Here is a 26,857-nt window from a genome sequence, read left to right on the forward strand (position 1 = left end):
GGGTACAAGCCGACTACAGCAACTACGGGCACACAAGGCTTATGCCGTCCTACCTGGCCAAGGTAGCGCCCGGGCATAACCTTCCCTTGTTGGAGGCACCGGCGAGAGGCGTGATAATATACCCAGTTAGGCCCTTCCCATAAAAGTAAATGTGGTTGCACTGGTCAGCTCGATATGGTGGCACAATGACTCAGCCAACAGTTGTTCAAGTTCAGTTTAATCCGGTTAAACTTGAATGCAATATGTTGAGCCATGATAAAATAACATGATGCACTTACACTGCATGAGCATGATATCAACATAAGCATGATGGTACAACATAACTATCCACCATATCAACAATGAATCATATCTAACTGAGCATGGCATAATGACGAGTATGAATATTACAAGTACAATACTACTCATAACCTGGCCATTAGCATCAACAATAAGTACCATGCAAAAACACATCAATAAAATAACCGAGTAAACACTTAACCAACTAACAGCAAAGGAACAATGCATATAATGGTACTCAGTAACCGATGTTAGTCATGCACCGAAGAACATGACCAACCCAACATGTACCACTATCAAGCATGACCAATATGAAAGTAATACTAGGAGGTAGAACATGATTAAAGAGTGCAAGAAACATAGCATGACGGTAGTCAATGATCCATAAACATAAGTGAAATAACGACACTAGTAGTAAAAACCATGCAGTTATTAAAGATTCAAGATGAAAACCAATGCTACTGCATGGCTATCATGCAAATGGTGATTGTAGCTTGCCTGGGGTGGAAGAAATCACCAGGAAGAAATGCGGGAAGCTCGCGGAAAGAATCGCCCGGAAAACGTTCTCCCTCGGAGGGGATGAATAAGGGCAAGGGCAAAATGGACATTTACAGAATGTTAAAACTTGGTGAAACTGATATCAACAGAACGGGCTCAACGAGATGAAGTGGGCTTTGGAATCACCTCATTTGGAGTTGGGAGTAAAAAGATATAAGGGTTTTTCTGCCAGGGACCCATCTGTAAGAAAAATATTTACAAAGTAGGCCTGGACAGAAAAACTGAAAGTGTACTTTAAAGAATACGTCTTCGCGTGAGGCAAAACGTATTCCTTGCTAAAATAGAGAGGAAATACGCTTTCAGAAAAGATGAAACGTATTTTTGGCCGAAAGAGAACGAAACGCGCTTTCCAGCTGGGAAGATGTATTCCGTAGAATACGCATCCACTTATCCAGCATGGCAAGGCGGGGCTGGGTGACTTAGAGGCTTACCGGTGGGACCCACCTTATCCATCTCTCTCCTCCTGGCTCCTTCCTCCTCCTCCCGATCGGGCACGACCGAACAGAGGAGGTTGCGCACTCCGGCGACCACCACGGGCGACTCCGGCCACCTCCAGCGGAGTTCTGGCCACCGGAGTGCTCAGGGGACCGAGGTGCATCCATCTAGGGGCTTCACGCATGCCGAGGAAGACTAGAGTGGTGGTTGCCTCGAGCATGGCAGATAGTGGCATCGGGCCTAGATGGGGATCGTGGCCAGAGGCCAACAGAGGAGGAGGGAAACGGCGGGGATGCTTCTAGGGGTGGGGTGGATGTCACTGATGGTGGAGAGGAAGAGGAATGAGCTCGGGGCAGCTCCAATTTAGGAGGAGGCCGAGGGTGGACACGACGGCCATGAGCGCGGTGTGGTCGCTCCGGAGCTTGGGCGACTGGACAGGGAGGGAGCTTGGAGAATGGGAGGCCTGCTGGTGTGATCGAAGGGCTCGAGGGAGTCCTATATATAGGCAAGGCCGAGGTGCCGAGCCGGTTGCCGCCGCTCGAGCTCGGCCAAAGCTCTGGTGATGCGAAGTGAGCACGGGGTGGTACGAGAAGGCGACGAGGGAGGTGCGGACGAGCTACAGAGGTTCACAGGGACAAGCTGAGCTCGGGGACAAGAGGAGGAAGATGCCGCGGCACAAACAGAGCCGGTCGGCTATAGCTCGCCCGTGGGCGCGCAGTGATGAGCGCTGACGGAGGGGGTTACGAAGGGGGAAATGGCTCCAGGAGGACAGCAACGATGCGATAAAACTTTTAGACATGCTCATGAGCGCGAAGATGACGAGAGGGGGAGGGGCCGGAGCTAGAAGACGCCCTAGACGCGGCCAACGCCAACAGAGTGCACGCATTGCATGCCAAAGCTCGTGATCCCCGTGGGTACTGGTGCACATAGTGCCACACGGCCGGCCAAACGATGTCTGGGTTTTTGTCCTTCCTGTGGAGGTTGCAACTGCAATGGTAGTTCGGTGAAAATTACTCTGGTTAAATGGTAGTCAACGTCTGAAGTTTACTGCAGTAAAGTTGAACCTGCACTGGTGACCAACAGTAACTTGATTTGAGCCAAAGAGTTTGTCTGGGATGATTATCTTAGGAAGGACTATAATACTGGAGAGTTTGAGGAGATTTGAATCCAGATTTAATATAGTTGCTTAACAACCACATAAACTGGTCCAGAAGCAAAAACAGGAAGAAGCACTCACATGGAGAAGCCACTTGAGCTGAAATTTGGCTAGGCTTGATGATTTGGCCATACTAAGATGCTGTAAAAATTTCATACCAATTGGATTCACCAAAATGGTACTTGTTTCACAAACATCCTTGCTGACCAGAAACTTGCAATAATTATAGAGAAATATTGATTAATGAAATGGTGCCAAATTTGGTGGAGAGATGTTATTTTGGTAGGAGAAACATCTGGTAATTTCTCAGAATTAATGAAGCAATATAAAATGCATTTGCTTCACAACCTGAAAATATTGCCAGAATCAAAGATTTGGTCTTGTGCTCACATAGATGATTGGATGGGGCTGCAAATGGGTGGAGGGGGTTAATATGAGCACATGAAGGAGTGTGCAAAAGTTAAACTCATTTGGGTACTCCTAGCTAGCACATCCTTCACAATGCCTTTTGTTTGACAAAAAGTTTGAAAATTTACTGAGGAAGATTGGCTAGGCAAATGAAGTTAAATTTTGGCATGAGGCAATGAGTTGGACATAATAAAATGCCCAAAAGGTTTGGGAGCAATCAGGAAAGGATAGGTGGCACTTCCGTCACAGAAAGCCACACTAGACAGAAATGAAGAATAATTATTGGGGAATTATTCTTGGGCCAGGACAGGAAAGTTTGGGCATATTTAAGCAAATATGACCCAAAGAAATTATGAGAATTATTTGGGAACTTTTGAATGTACAGTAATATAGGTTGCTTCACAACCAGGGCAGGCAGGGTTATTCCTTTAATAGAAAAAGGAATATTCCCTAGAAAAAGATTTTACGGTTTGGTCAAGGAGTGAAGTGACATGATCTTGGCAAGGTTTTGGGAATGATGAGCCACTTGGGAGAAGAAACGAGGGTGATTTCCTAGGTGGCAAGGCCATAGAACCACTCCAAAAGAAAAAGAGAGCAAAAACCAAATAAATCAAAAGAAAAAGAAAATGGCCAAAATCCAGGCTATTGTACTTGTCCATTGCTTTTGGGATGTGCAATAGAGGAAAATGAGATCTTCGTCCGAGGTCATGAGCATAGTGCATGAGAATCTATTCTGTCGTAGAGGCCTCGTCAAGTGCTTCCGCTATGCCAGGAGATAATGATCCACGAAAAAAAAAGTGAAGGCGCGGCTCGTGAACTAGGTGTCGTTGTCGGTAATGATCCTTGCCGGTACTCCAAAATGGCACATCATTTCTTTCGAGAACTTGATAGCTGACTGAGCAGTCACCTTTCTCACAGTAGTCACTTCCAGCCACTTTGTAAACTTGTCGATAGCAACGAACAAGAATTCAAAGCCCCCGATTACTTGGGGGAAGGGGACGAGGATATCGAGCCCCCAGACCGAAAATGGCCATGATAAAGGGATCGTCTGAAGAGCTTGGGCAGGCAGGTGGATGTTCTTGGAATGGAACTGGCAGGCTTCACATTTGGGGACTAGCTCGAGTGCATCTTATAGGGATGTGGGCCAATAGAATCCTTGCCGGAATGCTTTCCCAATTAATGCCCTTGATCCATTGTGGGAGCTGCACATGCCTCTGTGTATCTCAGCTAGCAGTTCCTTTTCTTCTTCCCCGCAGATGCACATCAATTTCACACCGTTGGGCCTCCTTCTTTATAGAGTGCCATCGACAACCTGATACATACTGGCCCTTCAGGCTACTCTTTCTGCTTCATCTTGGTCGCTGGGAAGCTCTCCGGTTTGGAGGAAGTGGACTATGTGCCTTTCCCAAGGTGGAGCATGGGGCTCGGCAACGAGGACTAGCGGCACCTCCTCTACTGCGGGGGAACATTCCTCGTTCGTGGGGACCATGGGCCCTGATGGAGGGTGCGGTCTGGCAGTTGGCGAGGAGTTATTTCCGGCAGGGTCTCTGCTAGGACCAGGCGGCACTACCGGGAGAGGCTTACCGGAGACCCACTTTCTCCTTTTCCAGGCCATTGTGCTGGGGATACGGAGGGCTGAGTAAGATGGAGAACAAAAGTCCCTAGTTCCACAGGAAGCTTCTACGGAGCACACTTTGACAGATGATTAGCTATGTTGTTTTCTGGATGGGGTATCAGCTCTTTTTGCACTCTGTCAAAGCGTTCCTCCAACCTTCTCACTTCCTCAATGTATGCCTCCATCAATGGGCTTTGATAAACCTTGTTGACTTGTCTCACCACAAGCCGTGAATCTCCTCGAATGATCAACTTCTTAATTCCCAATTCTGCGGCAATCCTGAGCCCGGCAAGGAGCCCTTCATACTCTATTGTATTGTTGGTTGCCTCTTCCCGGGAAAAATGCATTTGGATGACGTACTTCAAGTGCTCCCTGGAGGGGGCGACGAGAAGCACGCTGGCTCCTGCACCTTGTAGGGAAAAGGCACCATCAAAATGCATGATCCATTCTTGGGGCGATTCCTTGCCGGGGATAACTTTCTTTGACACATCCTCGTCAGGGTTTGGCATCCATTCAGCAATAAACTCTGCCAATGCCCTGCTCTGAATCGTTGATGTGCTCTCAAACTTCAAACCAAAACTATATAACTCCAAATCCCACTCCACTATCCTGCCGGTAGCCTCAGTGTTTCGGAGTATCCTTTGCAACGGGAAACGAGTGACAATCGTGATCTCATGGGCTTGGAAATAGTGGCGCAGTTTCCTTGAGGCCATGATGAGACCAAAGATCAACTTTTCCACACCAGAGTACCTTGATCTAGCCCATATAACAAGGATCTCACGAATTACACTGGGCGCTGCACCACTTTCTTCCTTGTTGTGTCCTTGGGGTTGCTCTCACTATCGTGCTCATTACTGTCTTGATCCTTCTCTGGCTCTACCTCATCCACTTCCTGCTGCGCCACCAAGGCTGCACCAACCACTTGGTTGGTTGTCGTGAAGTACAGCAGCAACGACTCTTGTGGTTTGGGAGCAACCATGGTAGGCATAGTGGACAAGTAGGTCTTCAACTCTTGCAAAGATGCATCTTCTTTTGGAGTCTACTTCATGGGCCTTGCCTTATTTAATATTTTGAAGAACGTCAGGGCGCGCTTGGCAGACTTGGAAAAGAATCTGCTCAGCATGGAAACGCACCATGTCAGACGCCTCACATCCTTGACTATCTTGGGCGCTTGGATCTGCTCGATAGCTTTAATCCTGTCGGGGTTGGCTTCAAATCCCCGATGGGACACAAAGAACCTAAGAAGCCTGCCGGAGGGAATGCCAAACACACACTTCTCCGGGTTGAGCTTCAAGTTGATCTTGCGCAAATTAGCAAATGTTTCCTCCAAATCCTGAATAAGAGTGGCTCTATCCTCGGTATTGACCAAAATATCATCCATATAAGCTTCAATGTTTCTGTGCAGTTGTGGCTCAAAACCAATCTGGACTGCCCTTGCAAAAGTGGACCCAACACTCCTTAGTCCAAATGGCATGCGGATAAAACAGTACGTACCACATGGAGTGATGAATGATGTCTTCTCTTCGTCTTCCTTGGACATGAAGTTTTAGTGATACCCAAAATATGCATCCAGAAAGGAGAGTAAATCACAACCTGAAGTGGAATCCATGATCTGATTGATACACGACAAGGGGAACGGGTCCTTTGGGCAAGCTTTGTTGAAATCTGTGAAATCTATGCAAAGCCTTCACTTCCCTTAGACTTCCGGACTACCACTGGATTTTCCAACCATGTGGGGTGCATCACTCCTTTGACCAACCCAGCTGCTTCAAGTTTCTTGATCTCTTCCACAATGAACTGCTACCTCTCCAGGGCCTGCTTCTGGACTTTTTGCTTCACTAGTCGGGCATGTGGGCAGACAGCAAGGTGGTGCTCGATTACCTCCTTGGGAACACTGGGGATATCAAATGGTTGCCAGGCAAACACATCGATATTCGCCCGCAGGAGGGAAACAAGCGCGCTTTCGTATTTGTCATCAAGGCACTACTAGAAATACCACTACTAATGGCGCACCTAATATGGCCATTAATGGCGCATCACTGGTGCGCCACTGATAGCACGCCATTAGTAATTTTTACTAATGGCGCACCAGCTGGTGCGCCATTAGTATCTGGTATACTAATGGCGCACCACCTGGTGCGCCATTAGTATATGCGAGGGTGCGCCATTAGTATGCCTCCCAGTTGGCAAGTACACCCAGGTGCTTTGGCATACTAATGGCGCACCACCTCTGGATGCGCCATTAGTAACCGCAGCATACTAATGGCGCACTACCCGGTGATGCGCCATTAGTATGCACTGTCATACTAATGGCACACTGTCGTGTGATGCGCCATTAGTATGAATATTAGGTTTTTTTTTATTTTTTTATTTTCTGTTTGTTGCACAGGTTACAAAATGTATAATTTGACAAAATATAGACAGCACACATCAACAATAGATTCATCAAATACAATAGAAGATTAGTCTTTGAATACAATTCATCATATTAGTCTCCGAATACAATTCATCATATTAGTCTCCGAATTAAAAAGACCGAACAAAGATAGAACATTATATTACAAGTCTCGAAACCGCGAGTAGCGAGTTTGTCTTCGCATTACAAGTCGATATCGATCATCTAAACTACCATCACATAGAAGAGAGCTGCGGTCATCACGATGAGCATCATCACGATGAAACTCGTCTTCATCCGGTTCCTCCAACGCTCCCTCCCCTCTCCCGCTAGATAGCGGGCATATCTAGATTCGGCCTCGGCCCTAGTGGTGTACCCTTTGTAACTGTTACCGCTGAATCGGTGAACCTGTCTCCGACACTCCTCCCAGTCATCGTAGACTCCGGGAACCTTACCCTTGTACCCGACATACGTCGGCATCACTATGCACTAGCCAAACGAAACGTTAGTACCAATTCACAGACAATACATAAGCAATATATAATTATGCAACAGAACGTCGGAAGAGAAAAGCAAGACATTAATAGCATCGATTACATCTAAGTTGAACGACTCTCAAAACCAAAGAGACATACTACAAGTTCATTAAAGTTTAATTACAACATGAGCCAATCGATGTTTCAGAACTAGACAACTCGACTCAAGGGACCGGAGCATGGATGAAGCCGCCGTCTATCGTGGGAGTCATGAAAGAACGGGCGTTGTCATCCTGCATTTGTAGCATTGTGTCGATGTCACTGTTGGACGGTTGATTTTTGAGGTAGAACTGCCCCGAGGTACGAAGGACATCTTGATGGATGATTTCCGCAAACTCCGACTGGATGCGAAAGAATTCTTGTCGGAGGTCCGCGTCCTGGATTGCCGACACGCTCGCGGCCCAATCTTGGAGTTTACTCGGTAGCAGAAGTTGATGATGGTCCCGTACGATCGCCCGCATGTGATGGATGGCGTAGTAGGCACCCTTCTGACCGCCAGGCGGCTGCTTGACGCAGTAGAACGTCGTATTGTGGGAGAACACGTGCTTGCCGTACTTACGAATAGGCCTGGTGAAGGTGCCTCCAGATTGGGCGTAGCCAGGGAGAACATCATCAAGAACCTTCTTGACATTTGTGTAGTCTACGTTCGACTGACGGTCCGGGTCGAAATACGTGGCCATGGAATATTTGGGGCTTAGGAGGATGAGCGTGCAACGTGTGTCACTGCAGAAAACACGGAATGTTAAAAGAAAAACGATCGAAAAGTAAGAATTCATATGTTACGGGCCGGTTGAGGGGAGGACTTACTCGGGAAAGTAAGGCACGAGGAAGTTATCCTTATCTTGGTTTGCCAGAATGACGCCTTCGAGGTATGAACTCGCGACTTGCCGGTCCCCAGCGCTGCCCAAGATCTTGGCACGCATGTAGAAGGGGTCGACTATCACGATGTTCGGGGTCTTGTCGCGAATGATCCGCATCTCCATACTCAGCGAAAATAGCCGAACGAAGGTGTAGTGCAGCGGATGAAGGTTAAACATAGCAAAGATGTCATCAAACCGCAGGACGATCGTACCCCCGATGTCGCCATCCACAAAGCCCTTGCCCTCTGGCACCTTGGCCACGAAAACCGGGTATGCCACATCCTTCTCTCTGAGACGCCGCTTCTCCAAAGAAAGAACACTGTCGTGCAGACTCCGCATAGCACCGGTTGCAGCATTGAGCATATTTGGTGGTAGCATCGCCCTACCCGCCACATGCACCCTCCTCGAGATATCCTGCGGTGAAGGTGGCCCGTCCTGAGCATGGATCGTACTCGGTGCCGTCTGGCTCGCACCCTTCTTAGTCTTTCTTTTGCATGCCTTCTTCTTCTCCTGTAATGGGACCGAGTTCTGCTCACAGACCGCCTTCTTGAGTGTGTTGGGGCTGATAATATTTCGCACCTCGCCTATCTGAGGCTCGGTGAAGTCGGCAGCTGGAGGCGTCTCCTGAGAGCTGAACGCCAGACGGCGCCTGTTGCAACTTGGCTTCTCCGCGGTACGAGCTAGATCGCACACGTCTTTTGTTGGGTTTGGTTCTTGAGAAGGAGGCCCCATGAAGTCGCCATCGTACCCATGCTCGGCAAAGTACTGATCGACGTTGCCAAATGTATCATCGTCGTCGTCGTCGTTGTTCTGATCCTGTGCCATATGCATGTTTGGATCCAGTGGCATAGGGATGTCCGGCACCGTTACGGCGGTCTTGCCATGGGGCCGACTTGGCGCCGGCACGACTGGCGGTGTTGTCTTTGGGGTGGTGTCCCCCGCCCCCAAACGAATCTGGCTCTTCGGCCAAAGCAGGGGCCAGCTCAGGCAGGCGCTGAGGGTCATCACATCATCATCGTCGGCCCCGACGGGTCGAATCGGAGGTAACAAGTCGTCGCAGCCTGGCAGCACCCGAACCAGTTGAACCCTAAACAAGTTGGGTGGCATCTGGGTACCGTGGAACAAGGGGTTGCCCGGTTGAACGATTTTGCCCTTGGCGACATCGACCAACTCGTTGTTCACGAAGTGGAGGAGAGTGCACGGAACGTCGGTGGCGCCCTGCGAAAACATGTAGGGCGTCAGGGATGCCCAGTCAAAGGCAAGGAGATGAAGTCCTCGGCCGAGAGAGGCTTAATTAGTTACCATGATGATGGCGTCGAGCTCGGCTAATGTCAAGGCACCACCAACGGCGGGCGTGCAGTTGACGGAGCGGCCGCTTGCTGAAGAGGTGCCGGCCGGCGTACACCCGGGTGCATTAAGCTCCCGTGCCGGCGTCGGAGACACCAATGCCGCCTCCGCCGGAGGCACCAATGGCCCCGCCATCGCATTATGCGAGTTGCTGGCCGTGAAGCTAGGAATCGGGGGCGGCCCCTGTTGGCCGCCCGCAATCCACGCACTCAACCCCGAGATCAAGGTAGGCACAAGGGCGGTGATCGTCGCTCCGAGTCGTTGTTCCACTTGCTCTTGGACAATCTCCGGAATCCGCGCCACCTGTGCCTTGAGTTCTTGAACCTCTCGCGCCTGGCTTTCCGAGCTGGTCTTTTTCTCCTTCCGCACACTAGCGGTATAGTATGACCCCCATTTTGTCGACAAGCCTTTGCCGGCCACACGACCAGCTGACGTCGGCTTACTGAGCTTATCCTTGTTCTTCATTATATTCAACCCCCTATTTAGAGTGGTGTCCCAAGGGTTGCTCTGAGTCGACCCCGCGCTACTGCTTTCAGTCGCCTGCGGAAGGAATGTGAACCATTTAGAAATTCGGCTTCATTAATTAGAATGCAACCATATGGAGCTAATTACGCGGGGGTGTATTCCTTACCAGAACAAGCTCAAGTTGCCTGGTCTTCGGATCCGTGGTAAGCTCCTTTGTTTTCGGGTCCTTCTTGTACCGGGCCCTGACAAAGTTCCTGGTCTACTTGTCACCGTATTTATCGAAGAGGGGCGGTAGGCCTTGCTCGGCACGGTCCGCCTCCTCCTTGTCCCATATAGGCTCCGCCACTCTGTAACCGCCGGGACCGAGTGTGTGTTCCCCTATGTTCAGCTCCCGCATTTGTTTCCCCCACTCACTTGATTGGGAGCTTGCGGTGCTCGAGCAATTGATCTTGAAGTCGTTGTAGTCATCTTCGGTGATCGAAGGATTTTTCTCCTTGATCTTCTCATAACTCTCACCTTTCTCGATCATTCTCTTCACATTGCTTTTCCAAGTAGACAGGGCCTTGCTCATCTTCGTGAGGGCAGCATTGTTCACTTTATTCCCTTTGAGGCTTGTGTTTTCGAATTCAGCGGGGAACTTGTATCGTTCGTGCAGCTTCGTGAAGAGGCGGTGGCGCAAATTCCCCCGGTCAGGATGCCTCAGGTTCTCGGTGTTGATCGAGACGGTGCTCCGGACAATGCACCCGAGCTGAAGCGAGTACCCCTTGACTATTCGTTCGGGCGCCGTTGGATTCCCGTTGGAGTCCACTTCAATAACTTCCGCCTTGAGGGTGCGGAGCACGATCGGGCGCCGGTCCTTCCGTTGCCTCTTCACCTGGCTGCTATCTGTGCGTGCGCCGCCATCATCAGTGGTGGCATCCTCGGCGGCACCATCAGTGGTGGCATCAGTGTGGTCATCCTCGGCGGCACCATCCGTGGTCTCAGGATCGGTGGGGAAGGCGGCGGCCTCATACAAGTGAGGTTGTTCCTCCATCTCCTGGGACAGCTCCCAGAATGCCTTGCCGCCCGAACCCCCGGCCTCATCGTTGTGGGCCATGTTTCTCTCTAAATAGAAACAAAGTTTGGTCAAAAAGTTGGTTATTGTCAAGGAACAAGATCATGGTCTCATCATTTAGGGTTTGTCGACACCGAGGCATCCTAAAATCTAAGCTTTTATCATTGAGGGTTTTTCGACGCCAAGGCACCCTAAAAGCCTAACTTTTCATCATTTCGGTTTTTATCGACACCGAGGCACCCTAAAAGCCATGCATTAGTCACAAGTACGCCGGGGCACTTGATCCTACTTAATTAACTACTAAGATACCCCGGCCCATGCATTAGTCACAAGTACCCCATATGTCCTATTTTTAGCAAAGTCATGCTAAAATTCACGGAAAATTTCAGCATGACCTTTGCTGAAAATAGGACATATGGAGTACCCGAATTTGCTGGAACGGAAGTTAATCGACATTCCAGCAAACTCAAGGGCCTCTCGGGTGGACAAGGCAAAAAAGGCCTCCATCACAACATGGAAAATACATTGGCATGTGGACTGGATGTGGCTTCATTTAACAACAACAGTTTCACACAGAAAACAGAGCTGAATTCATTGAGATATTTGCATTGGCTAGCTACATTTCAGTGCCAAATTTCACCAATTTAAGCAAAACTACCGTTTAGCTAGCTACAGTTCAGTGCCATATTTCACTGGATTAAAATAAGCACATACACATAACTGACAGCACACATACACATCACTGATTTAACGAAATTTGCACACAACTTAGTAGCACTTCATCATCATATAAAGTATATTAGTAGCAGTACAAATAAAGAGACATGATCAAAGTACTTCATAATAAACCCAAGCAACTTCATAATAAATCACTAGTCCTACTTATTGATGGTTTCTAAATCATTTATTTGATCGATAACAAATAGCCTTGTCCTGTACAAATTCTTTGTCCTCAGCTGTAAACTGAACTATTATCAGGTCATGTTGTCAGGTCATGTTGAAAGTAAAATAGGACCTTGCTGTGTTTGGGACCAAATTGTTATTTGGCTATTCTAGCTGGCTTTTTTTAGCGAATTGTAACTTGTGTGAAGCTGAAACAAAGTTAACTTACATGCTCCTATATGCTCAGCTGAATTATTATAACATGTCTATCCAGTTTGCAGTTATTCTTATAGGCGATCCGTAGTTAGCGTAGCTATTGTGCATCAAGATTCGTTTTTAGTCCTAAGAAAACACAAGGTTGTCAGGGACGGTTTTTCTTTGACTGGGGTTGTTGTCGACCTGAATTAAAGATGCAGTGTTTGGCAGATCCAGTCTGCAAACTTTGTCCTACTTACTGGATCAACAATGTTCTTAATTCCATTACCTAGTGTACATACCAACAGCCATAAACAAAAGAGCAACTAATGACTGAGCCAACCAAGAGCCACAGACGAAACCAACACATGCTTGCACATGCACTGAAGCTACAACTCTTATCAAGGTAAAAATAAAAGAGAAAATTGCTTATTCTCTCATAGATGTTGGTTTGCCGATCTGCATCAGTAAATGCGTTCTTTTTCATCCAAGGCAAATAAGCAAAAGATTGTACTAGACAGCTAATCGACAGTGTTCTTAATTCCACTAGCATATGTGTAGTTCTAAGTTCATGCACTAATAGTTTGCCTGCAGAGAGCTTCCTAACCAGGTTCGGTGTGTTTTACTATTTGATCCGTTAGGTAGCTATTATGCATCAAGATTCGTCTGAAATCCTAAGAAAACACAATAAGGTTTTCTTTGGCTGGGGTTGTTGCCGATCTGAATTAAGGATGGAGTGTTTGGCAGATCCAGTCTGCAAAATTTATCTTACTTACTAGGACAGCTGACCAATATTGTTCTTAACTCCACTTCCTACTGTACACAGTAGCAGCCATGAAGTGCATCAGTAGCAACGAGCACAGGCGCAACACAGGATAGAGCGCAGCCATGAAGTCAAGTTAACAATATCTGCCAAAACCTAATACAAATGAATCATATGAATAAAAATGATTGATGCAGAATCCAAAATGGCAACTGGCATACATCGCTGGAACCAATTGTGCATATATGGTAATTATGAGTTTTACTTTGTAGATAATTAGATACTGAATTAGACGTTCGTGCCAGAATGACATGTTCTCGTCGAAGCATGCGTCGGTCATTTTGTGTTTTACCTTCATCTCCAGGGCCATGAGCGTTACTTTCAGGCGGGTATCCTCGGGCCTGCATCCTTCATACAATGGAGTAACCGCGTCTAACTCAAGTTGATCCATCTTGGCTTTCTCTCGGGCGGCAGCTCTTGCGTTATCCGTCTGCTTGAGAAGCAGCTCTTGAATATGAGGGTCCTGCACCCAGCCCATCGATGGTCCAGCGTCGTCTGCTCCGCCGGCATCATCATCTTCATGATCATGCCCGTCGCCTGCTCCGGCATCTTCCTCATCATCATGTCCTGCATCTTCTACATGATGACTGTGTACAGCATCACAGTCGTGATCATCTCCAGGGGATTCTTCGTCTTCTCGCCCGCCCGAGCCGCGGTGGTTGTCTTGCTGCCCTTCCTCATTTCTTGCCCGGCCCGCATGGACGACTTCGTAGTCATCTTCATCACCTTGCCACCGATAGCCATCCATGAAACCACGCAACAGCAGGTGGTCCCGTACCTGCCCGGAATCCGGGTCTGCAAGAAGGCTCTTCAGCTTGCATCTTCGACAAGGACATCTTATCTCCGTCTCGTTCTTTTGAAGCATTTCGGCCTTCGCGGACCTCAAAAACCTATTCACGATGCCTTCGGTCATCGTGCGGACCATGGTCGCCTGCGGGGTAGAGCAAAACGATATTTTAGAACCAAACAAAAATTTGGCATGACCTTCCCTAAAAATAGGACCAAAAAGAATGCTTAATGCCAAAATTCTCGCCGAAACGGAAATGAATCAACATTCCAGCAAAATATTGGCAACTATCGCATATCAAATACCGGTACACCTCCAAACACAAACACATATGCAACACCACAAACATATGCAACACCACGAACATACATAGATCTAGCTAGGCCGTAAAAAGTGCATGTGCACATTGTTGTAAGGAGAACAACCTAAATATAGCTTCCCCCCTTACTTACCTATTAAAACAAGGTAATTTAACCACTTAATTTGAATGAATCTATGGTGGAAATGAGGTGAAAAAGAGGAGGCACCCGAGACAAGGAGGAGGTGGAGAGAATGAAGTGGGGAGAAAGTGAGTGTGTGGGTAGGAGAGGCTGTCCCAAATATCTTGTTGCTGCCCACTTACTAATGGCGCACCTCTTGCATGGTGCGCCATTAGTACTTACAACTACTAATGGCGCACTTGGGAAGGATGCGCCATTAGTATGTTTGGATAGGCGCACTAGTTCAAAAAAAAATCCTATACTAATGGCGCACCCACTGCCTGGTGCGCCATTAGTAGTTACAACTACTAATGGCGCACTTGGGCAGGATGCGCCATTAGTATGTTTGGATAGGCGCACTAGTTCAAAAAAAAAATTCTATACTAATGGCGCACCTGCTTCCTAGTGCGCCATTAGTAGTTACAACTACTAATGGCGCACTTTGCCGGGATGCGCCATTAGTATGTTTGGACAGGCGCACTAGTTAAAAAAATTGATACTAATGGCGCACCCGTAGCATGGTGCGCCATTAGTTGTTTAAACTCTAATGGCGCATCAGATTGTGGTGCGCCATTAGTATATACTAATGGCGCACCATCTTTCTGGTGCGCCATTAGTGTCAATCCCATCTATAGCCATTTTCCTAGTAGTGAGGGTGGCACTGATAGTGAAAGTCCATCAACACCAGCCAGCCCTGCCAGGACCTTCTTCACTAGGGGTGCAACGACCTTGGATCTCTTGCTGTTGGAGCTCTCCGGCAAGTCATCAACACGCGTAGCACACTATGAAGAGGTACGCTTCCCGGATTACTTGCCAACGTCCTTGCTACCCTTCTTCTTTCCTCTATTCTCCTTGGCGGGAACTACCGCTGTCGTTGCCTCTGCCGCGACTGCGCCCCGGTACATCTTGTCCACGCAAATGATTGTATCCTTCTCATCTGATGGGATGGTAATGACTCCCATAGGTCCAAGAATCTTCAAGGTGTTGTAGGCATAGTGGGATGCGCCATGAATTTAGCCAGGGCTGGGCGGCCAAGGATCCCATTGCATGGCAGGGTAAGGTCAACGACATTAAAAACAATCTTCTCAGTCTGGTAGTTCAGCTCTCCCCCAAACATTACCGGCAACGTGGTCTTTCCCTTAGGATGACTCCTATCGGGATTAACTCCTTGAAACGTGCCGGTAACCTTTAACTCTTCCTGTCCTATCTGAGGTTTGCTGATAACTGCCGGGGAAATCAGATTCAACCCGGCCTCGCTGTCCACCAACATCTTTGTGACCTTGAGGTTGTGAATTGTTGGAGAGACCAACAATGGCAAACATCCTACCGCAGTAGTATGGTTAGGATGATCCTCTTCGTTAAAGATGATGGGCGTGCATGACCATTCGAGTGGCTTTCGGGCCTCTGGCGCTGGTTCCACGGCATTGACTTCCCGTGCCCATCGCTTAAGCTCACGGTGAGAGGCATGCAAAGATGCATCCCCATCAATGCACATGGCGTCAGTGGCCTTCTGAAACTCCTGCTCACTGGTTTCCTCTTCATCCCCTCCATCACTCTCATCATCACGGGTTTCCTTCTCTGGACCTATGGCAGGTTTTCCTTGGTTCCGGAAGGGTTTGCCGGGGCGATTCACTTCACTACCTCGGCCCTTACCGCCGGCAACATTCTGACCCTTTTCCATGCCACGCTTCTCATACTCTGCTCTCCGTCTCTTGACGAGCTGCTCAACGTGATAGCTCTCTTAAAGGTTGTGGCCTTTGGTCCGATGAATCTTGCAATACGGCCCATCACCTTTGCCGGCCTTCTCGACAGCCGCGGCCTCCCGGCAGTCAGCGCACACGGTAGCTTCCTTACCAGGGACCTCATCTTTGGCCTTCTTGCCAGTACTAGGTGTACCCGATCCTTCTGCGGTCATCACTGTCTTATCCTTCCGCTTCTTACTGTGCTTCTTGCTCTTCTTCTGACTGGTTGATTCAACATCATCCTCTGAATCGATATTGGTGCAATCTTCCTCTCCGGGCAACTTCCTTCCCTCCTCCATCTGAGCTAACTTATCCACCAAGGTATAGAGCTCCTTCATAGTCTTGGGCAACCGCACGTTCTTCTTGGAAAGCTATCACAGCTGCCGGATGGATATTTGGGATTTTCCTATGGACTTTGCTGAACCTGGATATTTGGGATTTTCCTATGGACTTTGCTGAACCTCTGTAAATACTTACGGAGGGTGTCTCCTTCCTTCTGTTGGAGAAGCTACAAGTCGCTGGGTCGGCCTGGATCTTGATGGCCGCCAGTGGAAGCGCCCATGAACTTGTGGCACAGGTCGGCCCATGACGAAATGGAGTTCTCCGGCAGGTGCATCAGCCAAGACCTTGCATTGGACTTGAGGGCCAAAGGGAAGTAGTTGGCAAAAACGTTCTCATCTCTTCCCCCGATAGCCTGAACAGCGATGGTGTAGATGCTCAGACACTTTGCCGGGTTCGTTCTCTCGTCGTACTTCTAGGGTATCTCTAGCTTGGATGTGTGAACGGATGGCCAACAGACATACCGCAGCTCACAAGTGAAGGTTGGGCACCCAACCTCAAAAGGTAGGCACCCGCCAACCCCGAGCGCAGGCTCGTCAACGTCGGAGCCATCGCGCCCATTGGTCCGGCAGTGGTCGTTGTGGCGCCGCTCGATGGTGATGCACGTGTGTAGGATCGAAAGTATGTGTAGAGGGGGGTGATTAGACTAATTGACCAAATAAAAATCTAGCCTTTTCCCAATTTTAAGTCTTGGCAGATTTTAGCAACTTAGCACTAGTCAAGCAATCAACCTACACATGCAAATCTAACAGTACAGCAAGGGAATGTAAATCATTGCATATGAAGGTAAAGGGGAGGAGTTTGGAGGGAGCAACCGCAATATAGACATGGAGATTTTTGGCGTGGTTTTGTTAGGTGGTGCTATCGTACATCCACGTTGATGGAGACTTCAATCCACGAAGGGTAACGGCTGCGCAAGTCCACAGAGGGCTCCACCCATGAAGGGTCCATGAAGAAGCAACCTTGTCTATCCCACCATGGCCATTGCCCATGAAGGACTTGCCTCACTTGGGTAGATCTTCACGAAGTAGGCGATCTCCTTGCCCTTACAAACTCCTTGGTTCAACTCCACAATCTTGACGGAGCCTCCCAAGTGACACCTAACCAATCTAGGAGACACCACTCTCCAAAAGGTAACAGGTGGTGTGTTGATGATGAACTCCCTGCTCTTGTGCTTCAAATGATAGTCTCCCCAACACTCAACTCTCTCTCACACATATTTGGCTATGGTGGAAAGATGATTTGAGTGGAAATCAACTTGCGGAAGGCTAGAGATCAAGATTCTTGTGGTTGGATTGGAATGTCTTGGCCTCAACACATGAGTAGGTGGTTCTCTCTCGAAAATGAATGTTGGAAGTGTAGGCATGTTCTGATGGCTCTCTCCCTGAATTAAGAGTGGGTGGAGGGGTATATATAGCCTCCACACAAAATCTAATAGTTACACATAGATTCCCAAACTCAGCGAGACCGAATGGTGAAACTCGGTCAGACCGATTTGGTTCAAAATGTGAGCGTTAGGCTTTTCCGTGAGACCAACATGATCAACTCAGTGGGACCAATGTGCTAGGGTCGGGGCATAGCTAGATCTCGGTGGGACCAATTTCAGTAATAGGCAAACAGAGAGTTGGTCAGGCAAACTCAGTGGGACTAATCGCTCATTTCGGTGAGACCGAAATGTTACGAAAAGGAAACATCAAGTTTGCATTGCGAACTCGGTGGGACCGATCGCTCATTTTGGTGAGACCGAAATGTTACAAAGGGAAACCGAGAGTTTGCAATCCCATCTCGATGAGACCGAGATCCCTATCGGTGAGACCAAAGTTATTAGGGTTTGTGGCAGTGGCTATGTCAAATGAACTCGATGGCGCCGGATAGATCAAATCGGTGGGGCTGAGTTTGACTTTAGGTTTAGAACATGTGTGGATATGAGAAAGTGGTTGAGGTTTTTCTGGAGCATATCACTAAGCATTTTGAGCGTGTAAGCTGTTAAGCAACACCTCATCCCCTTTTAATAGTATTGGATTTCCTATGGACTCAATGTGATCTTGGATCACTTAAATGAAAATGTAGAGTCTTGAGTATTAGTTCGATGAACTTTCTGAAATGATCATCTTGCAAGAGTATTAGTTCAATGAGATATATGTTGTTAAGAATTACCAAAACCACCCAGGGATTAGTTGCACTTTCAATCTCCCCCTTTTTGGTACTTGATGACAACATATATATCAAAGCTTCGACAAATGATAATAAGAAAGAAATACATCATCGCTCTAGTAAGTATGTGATAAGAAAGAGCTCCCCCTAAATTTGTGCATTATTTAAAATTTTCTTTTGAATGCAAATGCACAAACAATTATGATCATGGCTTACTCTTCCATGTCACATACATCTTGGTGGAGCACTCGAAATGATGAAGTATGGATCATGCACTCATCATCAAGGCAAAGTGTGACTGTTCATACATAAGAGATAGAGAATATCATCATCCAAGCACAAACATTATGTATGATATGATCAAACACATGACCATACAAGTATCTCACACACATAGCCATAAAGTATCGTCCAAGCAAGCAAGCAAATAAGTAGCAAAAAGAGCCAAAAAGAAGCAAATCTCTCTCTCTCTCTCTCTCACTCTCGAAGCCTATGATCTATACACTTTCTCCCCCTTTGGAAACAAGTTGCCAAAAAGCTTGAAAATGCATAGTGCTATGCGGCTCTCTATGCTTCATCTTCGAGAGGCGGTGTTGAGAGGACACGAAGGACGAATTCATTTGTTGAAGTTGTTGGAGCTGGTGGAGTTGCAACCAGAGGGGCAACTGAAGTTGTGGCTGCAGGTGTTGATGCAGTAGCTCTTATGTCTATCACAGGCACTGCTGTAGATCTCTGTGCCCTAGGCACTCTCTAAAAAAGCATCTGTGGTAGCTTTCCCTTTCCTCCCTTCAGCTTCTTCTTGGAGCTGCTCAATAGCTTTTTGCATTTCTGTCCCCTTCAAGTCAAGATCATAGAACTTTGTTTCAATGATCCTCTCCAGGCTCTCTTGATTCTTAGTCAGGGTGGCCTATCCTTTCCCAATCCTCAAAGTGGCATGAATAGGATATCCAAGTTGACCTTGCTTTGACTTGAGGTAAACTTGTGAAGCCTATTCAGCACTTGGCATCTTGGTTGCCTTCTCAGCTTTTGCTTTCTCTCTCTTCTCTTGAGCCACTACTGATGTGGGATCTTCATCATTCATGACAACTGTGTTGTCCTCAAACTCGGGCCTCAAGGGAAGGTACTCTTTGTCCAACAGATACACACCTTTGCTCATCTTGGAGATAATCAGCGTCTAGATGTGTGGAGCATACCCACATGATCTTTTATGGTATGCTGCTATTCTCTTGATGGTCTCAACAATCAAACTCATCACTTTAAACTTCTGGGCAATTCAAATAGCTGAAGCAAGTTGATGGAATGGCTTCTGATCATTATGTGATCTCCTTATTTGGGTAACAAGGTGTGCCTCAAAATGGTATTCATGGTGGCCAGTCCTGACATTTGATAGTATACTGAGCCTAGTTTATGTATCTCCAAGGCCTTGTCAGGTATCTCCTTGTACATGTTGGCCATGGAGTGGTGGTCCTTCTTGCGCTAAGCATAGACATCAATATCTTCCTCAGCTTCTTCAGGAGCATTAATGAGCTTGTCCCACTCAACAACAGAAGACTGGTACCTAGTACCTTCAGACATCCAAACAATCTTGCCATCTGGGTAGAAGTGAGCTGTTGAATACAACTGCATGATAAGCTCTTCATTCCACTTGGTCAATTTCTGACCCACAAAAGTGTCAACTCCATTGAGTTTGAAGCCCTCATGCACTCCAGGAAAATGATCTTCATTGGCATAAATGTATTTCCATCTTACCCACTGCATGTCACACACAATGGGCTTCTTATCTGGGAGCACAGTCTCATAGAAGTCCTGTTGTTCCTTAGTGTGAAATCTGTAGTCCACAACAGTTCTTCTCCTCACAGCATAGGTATCTGCTTGTCTCCACAATTTGAGACCTGCATCCTTTCTATCCTTCATATTCTCAGCCACTGGATGATTGTCATCATGATCAGGTATCTTTGGCTTCAATTTTCCGAGCACTTGGTCTTCCTCTTCTTCTTCTTCAATCTCAGGCACTGGGGCCTTGTTCTTTTCTGCAGCAGAATGTTTCTGGTGCTTCAATTTGGTGCAGACTTGGAAGCTTGAGCTGGAGCTTTGGGGGCAGTCTTAGGCTTTGAAGAAGTAACCCCAGACTTGATGGCATCCCCTATCAGGTTTTGAGACTTGGCAGGAGGTGCATCTTTCTCTTCCTCCTCCTCTTCTGCAGAATCTCTCACCATAGATGGCTTTCCAGTCACTCTGGCAATGGTTTTCCTAACCCTTTCCTTTCTTTTCTTTTCATCAGCATCTTATCTTGTCTCAAGAGTAAAATCCATAGTTTCTTGTGTCTAGCTTTGGACATTGTCACTCTTCTAGCAGGAGATTTCTTCTTCATGCCAGGCTTGGTGGAGGTAGCAGCACCATATTCCTTCTTGAGCACTTTCTTTTTTGAGGTCACCTCCTCAACTTCAAAGTCCTCATCCTCTGATTCTGAGGTTTTCTTGTTCCTCTACATTGTTGTTGCCTTAGGCAGGTTGCTGGGAGTGCTTCTGCTCCCCTCATCATAGCTGTTAGAGGGACTAGTGCCCTCACTCATGTTGACTTGTTCCTCAAACTTGTTCTGGCTATCACTCTGATCTGACATGGATGACACTGCAAGCTGACCCTGTGAATAGCTATAGATGAGATAGAATGGATGAGCATCACAAAGTGCAGAGTTTTTGCATAACAATAGAGTCAAAAATTTAGTTTTAGTTTTCTACAGAAAGCATTTCGGAGCTACTAATTTGTAAACTCGGTGACACCAAAGCAACAATCTATGTCTAAACTAGTGATCTCGGTCAGACCGAGGCACACTTCGGTGACAATGATATTGCTAGGGTTTCATAAAGTTTTGTACTTGATCACACCGATTTGTAAGTTTTGGTCAGACTGGAAATCACAAGTGCAATGGCCTAAGCCAAATCGGTGAGACCGATTTCTACAACTCGGTCGGTCCGAGATGAGTTCTGCGGAAAACTAACCCTAAATTTTCGAATCAAATCTAAACTAAAGGATGTTTTCGCTGGGTAGGATGATCTCAAACTTGTCAAGAACCATGTTATTGTCTCTATGCTAGGAATCGGATTGAGAAAACACAGAGGATCGAACTCATACCCTAATTTGGCGATGAGCTTGTTACGACGGCAACGACGGTGGAGATTTCTGTTGACGGTGATGGAGACCAGCGGCGGGAGGTCGCTGGGGATGAGGATACAATCCGGAGACCTGAGTCAGCAGATCAGGATATGCGCCGGTGAAGGGTTTTCGGAGGAATTTCCAATATTTGGCCCGTGGGTATATATATCCCAACCCTATCAGTGTGACCGAGTGGAACAACTCGGTGGCACCAAGATGCAAAATTGCAAGCGGCTACTGCAACTCGGTGTGACTAAATTGTTCAAATAGATTGCACCAAGATTGAAAAACTAGATCAACTCAATGAAATTGGTTTGACCGAAAGGAATGAATCGGTCAGACCGAAATGCATAGAGAGGTTTTGGAAGTTTAAGTCTATGACGAAACGTGACTCCGAATGCTCCTCACCCAGAGGGTTCGAATTTGACTTGATATAACATTGTGATGTAGCATGAATAGAGTTTGAGACGAGAAAAGCATAGATATCTAGAGAGAGTTCTTAGGCATTATTGTCCATCCATTTGGCAAAAGAAAAAGAGCCAAACAATCAAAGCAACAAATAGATGTCCTCGATTGAGAAAAATATGCAATCAACATGCTCACGCAAAAAAATGGCAAATGAAATATGTGGCAAAGCATGCACAATCACTCTATCATCTATCAAGCAATTGGCGATGACTAGGTCATCTATATATGAGTATATTGACTTAGGAGTCAAATGAGAACATTTGATCATAGGTCATACTCATCGTTTAAGCACAAGTGAGGTTACCACTTTTACATAAAGCATTGTTGTGCTCACACCATTGGAGTTGCTTTAGCCAAATTCTTAGAGTAAAGCTCCCCCTAGATGTGATATCCCCCCAAAGAGGGATGAACTACCCTTGAGTTTTGTCAATGATGACTTCATGTAGGTGTTAAAGATGTGAATGCTCATTGTGGATGTAGATCATTTGGAGCAATCCATTGGAGTGAGTTGCACTTTCAATACCTACATGGGTTAGTCCCACAAGGAACAAACAAGGATATCCATAGACATAGAGTGAAGCACACACAAGATGATGTCCATGAAAGCATTAGATTACCTTGTCCCTTGTCTGACCAACAAGAGTGTTTGTGACTCCTTGAACTAGTGTAAGATGTGGAAATTGTTTGCAATTGTCCTTGCCAAAATGAATATGAGTGAAGAATGTTGGCAGAGTCACCCTCAAGAACTCTTTAGTTCTTCTTCTTTGGGATCCACGCATCTTGATGGGAATCCTTGGGGTTGTAGATGTACTTGATGAAGTAGAACTTGATGTAGACTTGGGAACCCACTTGACCAAGGCCTTTGGACCTTCTTCAAATGCATCACTCTCCTCTTGAAGCTTGTCCTTGCGTTTTAGCTTGTGGTCTTGTGGTGGAAGATCATCTTGAGCTTGTGTCCCCTTGGAGGAAGTAGGATCATACTTCTCTTGTTGAGGAACAAACTTCGTCTTGGGGTATTGATCTTCTTCCCACTCAACTGCATTGGCATTGAACTTTCGTTCAAAACCAACACCTTGATTCTTCTGGTGCCTTCCTTGCTTGCGTACAATTTCTCAAATTGTTTACTTCAGTCAAGACTCTTGTAAACAACTTTCTCCATAATTCCCTTCAATAAGCTATTTTCTTGCTCAAGTGTAACTTGGCTAAGAGAATCATTAGTGCAATCAAGAGAACTACTAGAAACAACAATATTGGATTTAGCATGATTATTTTTACTACTAGAAGAAGAATCTTTCTTACTCTTGTTGCTAGATTTTACTTGTGGCGTGTAAGTAGACAAGAGTAAATGCTTGGCAATGTAAGAAGAACTTTTCTTCCTAAGATCATCATTGATGGCTTTTAAGAACTCATGTTATTGCTGAAGGTTGAGCTTCTCGAAGCATAGCTTCTCATGACTTTTTAAAAGTTCTCGATGATCTTTTAAAGTAGTTTCATGTGCTAACTTAAAAGTGTTTAGTTCTTTAGTTAGACGCTTAATCTCCTTCTTATCATTGTCATTCGTTTCATCTTGATTAGCATGATTAGTAGCAATGTCATCATAGCATGCATCAATAGAGTTGTCAACAAGTAAATCATCATCACCAAGCAAGTCTTCATCACTATTGAAATCAACATACTCGAGGTGTGATACCTTGGGGCCTTTAGCCATGAAGCATCTTCCAATTCCTTCATTTGGTGACTCAAATATGTCATAGGAGTTGGTTGACACAAGTGCTAGACCGGCAACACCTTCATCTTGAGTATATGGAATCAGAGTGATAACTTCTCTCGGAGTGGTGGTCGGAGTCGGAACAGGATACCCATTCACCAACATCTGCTTTTTGTCTTCATTTTCTATAGCTCCTTGATGACTTGTCCTTCCTTTCCGAATCCTTGCTTCTGCGGGAGGTTCTTCGTTCATAGCGATCATCTCTACTCCTTCTCTCTCTTGGAGGTGATTCTTCCCTTTTGCTTAGGTGAATCTTCACTTCTTTTGTAGGGAGCCGTACACTCATTGGAGTAGTGTCCGGGTCTTCCACAATTGTAGCAATTTCACTCACGACTAGAACATATTTTGTCATTGTAGGACCTTGACTTTGAACTCCTTTCCTTGCTTCTACTCTTGTAGAACTTGTTGAAATTCTTCACCATTATGCTCGATTCTTCATTGAAGGCTTGTTTCTCACTTGATGATGTAGGAGCATCACATGAGGCTTTGTAAGTGATACATCTCCAACATATCTATAATTTTTGATTGTTCCTTGCTATTATATTACCCATTTTGGATGTTTATGGGCTTTACTTTACACTTTTGTATCATTTTTGGGACTAACCTACTAATCGGAGGCCCAACCCGAATTGCTATTTTTTTGCCTATTTCAGTGTTTTGAAGAACAGGAATATCAAATGGAGTACAAACGCGATGGAACCTTCGGGAGCGATCATTTTGCAACAAATGCAAACCTAGAGACTTGGAGTGGACGTCAAGAAACAAGCGAGGCGGCCATGAAGGTGCCCGGCGTGCCTCCTATAGGTGGGCGCGCCCCCCACCCTCATGGGCCCCTCGAGCATCCACCGACCTACTTCTTCCTCCTATATATACACACGTACCCTGAAACCATAGGGGAGCACCACGAAAACCTAATTCCAGCGCCGCAACCTTCTGTATCCGTGAGATCCCATCTTGGAGCCTTCACCGGTGCTCTACCGGAGGGGGAATTGACCATGGAGGGCCTCTACATCATCTCCAAGGCCCTTCCGATGAGTTGTGAGTAGTTTACAACAGACCTTTGGGTCCATAGTTATTAGCTAGATGGCTTCTTCTCTCTCTTTGAATCTCAATACAGAGTTCTCCTCGATCTTCTTGGAGATCTATTCAATGTGACTCTTTTTGCATTGTGTTTGTTGAGATCCGATGAATTGTGGGTTTATGATCAAGTTTATCTATGAGAAATATTTGAATCTCCTCTGAATTCTTTTATGTGTGATTAAGTTATCTTTGCAAGTCTCTTCGAATTATCAGTTTGGTTTGGCCTACTAGATTGATCTTTCTTGCAATGGGAGAAGTGCTTAGCTTTGGGTTCAATCTTGCGGTGTCCATTCCCAGTGACAGCAGGGGCAACAAGGCACGTATTGTATTGTTGTCATCGAGGATAAAAAGATGGGGTTTATATCATATTGCATGAGCTTATCCCTCTACATCATGTCATCTTTCTTAATGCGTTACTCCGTTCTTTATGAACTTAATACTCTAGATGCATGCTGGATAGCAGTCGGTGTGTGGAGTAATAGTAGTAGATGCAGGCAGGATTCGGTCTACTTGTCACATACGTGATGCCTATATACATGATCATGCCTAGATAATCTCATAATTATTCGCTTTTCTATCAATTGCTCGATAGTAATTTGTTCACCCACCGTAATACTTATGGTATCTTGAGAGAAGCCACTAGTGAAACCTATGTCCCCGGGGTCTATCTCTTATCATATAAGCTTTCAATCTACTTTTATTTGCATCTTTACTTTTCCAATCTATATCATAAAAATACCAAAAATATTTATCTTATCATATTATCTCTATCAGATATCACTTTCACAAGTGGCCATGAAGGGATTGACAACCCCTTTATTGAGTTGGTTGTGAGTTCTTGTTTGTTTGTGTAGGTGCGTGGGACTTTTGAGGAGCCTCCCACTGGATTGATACCTTGGTTCTCAGAAACTGAGGGAAATACTTACACTACTTTGCTGCATCACCCTTTCCTCTTCAACGAAAACCAACGCAAGATCAAGACGTAGCAAGAAGGATTTCTGGCGCCGTTGCCGGGGAGGTCTTCGCTCAAGTCAAGACATACCAAGTACCCATCACAAACTCCTCTCCCTCGCATAACATTATTTGCCATTTGCCTCTCGTTTGCCTCTCCCCCACTTCACCCTTGCCATTTTATTTGCCCTCTCTTTCACAATCTCCTCTCTCTTTCGCTTGCCTTTTTGTTTGCTTGTGTGTTGGATTGCTTGTCGCTATGGTGCAAGATAATACCAAATTGTGTGACTTTTCCAATACCAATAATAATGATTGCCTTAGTACTCCGATTGCTCCTCTTAATGATGTTGAGTCTTGTGAAATCAATGCTGCTTTGCTGAATCTTGTTATGAAAGATCAATTTTCTCCGGCCTTCCTAGTGAAGATGCCGCTACCCATCTAAACAACTTTGTTGATTAGTGTGAGATGCAAAAGAAGAAAGATATGGATAATGATATTTTTAAATTGAAGTTATTTCCATTTTCACTTAAATATCGTGCTAAAGTTTGGTTTTTGTCTTTGCCTAAGAATAGTATTGATTCGTGGATTAAGTGCAAAGATGCTTTTATCTCTAAGTATTTTCCTCCCGCTAAGATCATCTCTCTGAGGAATAATATTATGAATTTTAAACAACTTGATCATGAGCATGTTTCCAATCTTGGGAAAGGATGAAATTGATGATTCGCAATTGCCCTACTCATGGTTTGAACTTATGGATGATCATACAAAAATTTTATGCCGGATTGAATTTTTCTTCTAGAAATCCTTTAGATTCGTCCGCGGGAGGCACTTTTATGGAAATCACCTTAGGAGAAGCTACTAAAATCCTTGATAATATTATGGCTAATTATTCTCAATGGCACACCGAAAGATCTACTAGTAAAAAAGT

The sequence above is a fragment of the Triticum aestivum genome, chromosome 6B (assembly GCF_018294505.1).
Source record: "Triticum aestivum cultivar Chinese Spring chromosome 6B, IWGSC CS RefSeq v2.1, whole genome shotgun sequence".
NCBI lineage: Eukaryota > Viridiplantae > Streptophyta > Magnoliopsida > Poales > Poaceae > Triticum > Triticum aestivum.